A 4,859-nucleotide genomic window follows, 5' to 3' on the forward strand; every position below is an offset into this window, starting at 1 on the left:
TCTTCCATTGGGTAGGGCAAGAGGAAAACAAACACACGGACCCCAAAACAAATAAACAACAGTAAAACAAGAAAATAATGAAGGAGAAGAAAAAAACAACAGGCAGCAGAAGCAACAAGAAAAAAAGAATGTAATAGCTAAAATGGAAAAAAGGGAAAGGAAAGCTGTGGGCTAATGCTGTCAGATTGTAAAGCCATTTGAACTGCAAGGTCAGGAGTTCAAGCTCACCAGCTGCTCCTTGGAAACCTTATATGGGGTTGCTATGGGTCGGAATCGACTCAACAGCACTTAACAACAATAACAACAAGAGAAGAATATGAAAGAAAAGAGAAATAAAGCAAAAGAATATAAAACTAGGGAGAAGGAAGAAGAAAAGACAAAGAGATTAGTGAAGCAAAATCAAAAGGAAAGAAAAAGTAAGAAGCAGCAGAGGGAAAAAGAAAAACAAGAAAAAAGCATAGCAAGAAAAAAGAAAGGATGAAAACTAGGGAAGGGAGAGAGAAGAATGAGGAAAAGCAGAAAGAGAAGGAAAAAGCAGCAAAAGGGAAAAACACAAAAATCCTAAGGCAAGGACCAAATCCAAAGAGGATAAAACGGTGGGGGGGATCCTTCCTGTCACTAAACTCATGAGGTGGAAGGTGAAGGGAAGAGAGGATGGTGTGCCAGGTCCTAGATTTGAGTTCTTGTAGGCCTATGGCACCCAATCTCGAAGTAGTTCATGTAGGTCTTAACTACATGGCTGAGATTAGGGTGTTTGTTACCAGAAGGAACTTTTCAGCTCAGGGGTAGCTGGGAGTTGGGTAACTGGTTACAAAAATTCCTGCCGTCTAAGGCTGGCCTGGGAGTGGTTCTACAAGTTCTGCTGGTCTGAAGAGGCAGAGTCCATCTGTCTCCGGGCTCTGAGACCATGTACCTGGCGCATGACTCACAAAGGTACAACTCGAACCTCTAGCAGAGCAGGAGGTTGATAAGGGTGGGAGCTGACCATATCTCCGGTCACCAGGGGAGTGTGGGAAACAGAAGAGAATTGCCGCTTTCTCGTGGCCAGCCACTTGTGTGCATCCCAGCCATAAAGCTGCCACTCCGATCCAATACTTACTGCTCCTGTTCATCTTCTTCTCCAAGTCAATCCACTTCTGTATCTTTTCCTCTGCAGCTCAGGGTTCTAGGATTATAATTTGGATCTGTTTCATTTAGTCTCTTGTATCTTTGTTGTAGGTGTGTTCACTGTGTCTGTCTAGTTCAACATCTTGCTGGAAGTTCCTCATTGCTTAATCTCTTCTTATAAGGACAGCAGTCATATTGGGTTAGGGCACACCCCAATTCAGTATGACATCACTTTAATTTGATTACGTCTACAATGGCCCTATTACCAATTCAGTTTACATTCTCAGATACCGGGGTTAGGATTTTAATATATACTCTATTAGGGAACACAATTCAAGCCAAAATAGGAAATAATATAACCTCCTATCTTGAGTTCTGGTAGCATAATGGTTATGAGTTGGGCTGCTAACCTCAAGGTTAGCAGTTCAAAACTACCAGCTGTTCCGTAGGAGAAAGATGAGGCTTTCTGCTCCTGTAAAGATTTACAGCCTTGGAAATCCTACATAGGGTCACTGTAAATTAGAACCGACTCTACAGCACACCACCACCACCTTGAGTAGTCCACTCAACGTCTCCTCCAGGCGCCATGTTCCTCCTTGCTATTTGCTTCTCTGCCAGAGGCCACTGCTCACTTTGTCATGGATTATAAATTGGAAATTTATTGATTAGAGCTTACCGTTTTCTTAAAGGTAACACTGTTGTTTATCCAAAGGCCTTCCTCTGTGTGTAAGGTAGGAGTTGAGCATGAAACATTACTACATCAAATTTTAGTGGTGTTTTACATTTTTCTGGAGAGTAAGAAAAACTAATGTCGCAAGAAGTAGAGGAGTTTTTCTAAATCCTCCAACATATGCCATAACATAGGGGAAAAAGGAGGTTAGGAGGCAGGAGGTAAGACTACATTCCAAAGGGAAGAGAGCATCCAAATCATGTTCCAAAATGAAGTGACTCTCTAGACCAGGTGTTCTCAGGGAGGTAGCATGATGCTGTAGTAGCAAGACACAAGTATCCACAGAAGTGGTCACTGCCCTGTCCTGAAGGCAAGTGTGTGCCAGGATCGTGATTGTGGTATGGAACCTGGACCTCAGAGCAGCAATCTCCAGAATGAAAACAGTAATGGTAGTGTGGGAAGAAACCTGAACTTATACCACAAGATTATTGGACAGTGTCAAAATAAAAGTCCACATAGTCATTGTCTCTCCTTGGCTGAGAGAGAGGAAACCCTGTGGAGGAAACAGGAATAAAGATGAAGAACTCAGTTTTGGTGTTAATTTTGTGAAGACCATTGTGGAAAACTGTGATCATTTGCTACGGGAACACTTAGGACCTACTCAGGGACTCTGAAGAAAACATAAAAAAATGAAAAACCACACACACAAATATATATATCAACCAAATTACCTTGTTTTAAAAAGGGAGGTAAGGTACTTGCAGCCTGGGCAAAATATAGCAAGATAATACCATCTGACAAGGGAAAAAAAGGGGGCCAGGAATGAGGCTAACATAAATAACAAATAGCAAAATGCCCTATTCTTTGGGTTAGAGAAAAAAAATGAACACTAGCTTTACTAGCTAACATGAAAAGTCCACTCAGACTGTCCATAAGATAGTAGCAAATAAATTGTTCAGGAGAAACACAAATATGCCACTACTAAGGCCAAATGAAGTCACTCCTGAGAGTCCACATAAAGAGACCATTGTGTCATGTAATCAACAGCATTCTTAAAGTTGACACAATGATGAATCTCATGAAACTGTTTTTGCAGTGTTCTCAAACAACTGCCATCCAAGCAAAGAGAAATTCTAGTGGTGAATCAGTAAGTTATTGTTCAGGTGGCTGGCCTGACTTGATTCTGGGGTACATTTTAAAAGGTCTGAGGAAATGTTAAAAATCAAATTCTTAAATGTCCTTTTAAAGTACTGTGTGACACAGCCAAATCCATGTTACTGTAGTTATCGGCTGATAGGTCCCTTATGCACAACAGAACAAAACATTGCCCAGTCCTGTGCCATTTCATAATGTCGCTAAGTTTGAGTCCATTGTTTTGGTCACTGTGTCAACGCATCTCACAGAAGGTCCACCTTGTCTTTACCAATCACGATGTCCTTTTCTAGTGACTGGTCTTTTTTGATGGCATGTGCAAAATACGTGCACTTAAGTCTCGCCATCCTCACTTCTGGCATTTTGGTTGTATTTGTTCTGCTGCTGCTGTAGGTGTCGTTGAGTTGGTTCCAACTCATAGCGACTCTGATAGGGTTTCCAAGGAGGGGCTGGTGAATTTGAACCACCAACAGTGCAGTTCAAAGTGACCTTGCAGTCCAGTGCACTATCCTGAAGTGCCACATCAGGACTCTATATTTGCTCTAACACTGATTTATTTGTTCTTCTAGCAGTCTACGGTATATTTAATATTCTTTGCCAACACCACAGTTCAAGCGCATTGATTCTGTTGTCTTCCTTCTTCATTGTCCAGCTTTCGCCTGTATATAAGATGATTGAAAAGACCTTGGATTGTCAGGCACACCTTAATCATCAAAGTGACCTTTTGAAAACTTCAAAAAGGTCTTTTGCAGTCAATTAGCCCAATGCAGCACATCAGTTAACTCCTTGACTGCCAAATCCATAGCTGATAGATTTTAGCCTGCTGGAAGTTTCATACTGGATATTTTATACCTGGAGTTCCATTCTCTAGAGTTGTTGGGGAAAAGTGATAACTTTCTTCTTAATAGTCCACTGAACTAGTGTAGGAGTGACATCTTTTGAGCAAAAACCCAAGAGCCTAACACAATCAGTAGTTCCTGAAGAAATTGTTTCTGAAATATTTTAGAGCTTGACCAAGATTTTCTTTAGGAAAACCAAATTGAATCTGTATGGTCACTCAGACTGATAAATCATTTAGGCTCCAAATTTCTACTTAACATAGCTTAATCTTAATTATATTTAGTTTGGAAAATGTATGTTGTTGTTGTTGTGAAGTGCCGTCAAGTCAGTTCCGACCCACAATGACCCTGTATAAGGTTTCCAAGGAGCTGCTGGTGAGCTTCAACCACCAACCTTGCAGTTCAAACAGCTTTGCAGTCTGGCACATTAACCCACAGTGCCACAGCAGGACTTGGAAAATGTATAAGGCAGGCATAATCAATCACTTATAATAGCCATTAAAAAATTCACTGTTTTCTGCCCCAATCCCTGAAAACCAGGCTTTGAGTACCATGCTTTCCTGATGCATTTCTGAATCAAATTATTTGTGTGATGCACATCAAAGTGTCTGAATGAAGAGACCCACTATTAACCAGGAACCAGCTGAAATTTGGAAAACACCTTAAGCTTTCTAAATGATAAGACCTGAGGATATTACATCTTTGTCAAATACTAATATTCTAAAATTTTCCTGCTTGCATTTTTTTACTTATGCTTTCATTATACTGAAGTTTTATATAATTGTTGTTGTTGTTAGGTGTAACAGACCCTATATATAACAGAACACAACATTGCTCAGTCATGTACCATCCGCACAGTTATTGTTTTTGCCACTGTGTCAATTTATCTTACTGGGGGCGGGGGGGTCTTCTATTTTGCTGACTGTCCACTTTACCAAGCAGGATGTCCTTCTCCAGGGACTGGTCCCTCCTGATAACATGTCTAAAATATGAGAGATGAAGTCTTGCCACCTTAGCTTCTAAGAAGTATTCTGACTGCACTTCTTCCAAGACAGATTTGTTTATTCTTCTGGCAGTCAATGGTACTTTTA

Source organism: Chrysochloris asiatica, unplaced genomic scaffold, assembly GCF_000296735.1.
Source record: "Chrysochloris asiatica unplaced genomic scaffold, ChrAsi1.0 scaffold00010, whole genome shotgun sequence".
NCBI classification, from domain to species: domain Eukaryota; kingdom Metazoa; phylum Chordata; class Mammalia; order Afrosoricida; family Chrysochloridae; genus Chrysochloris; species Chrysochloris asiatica.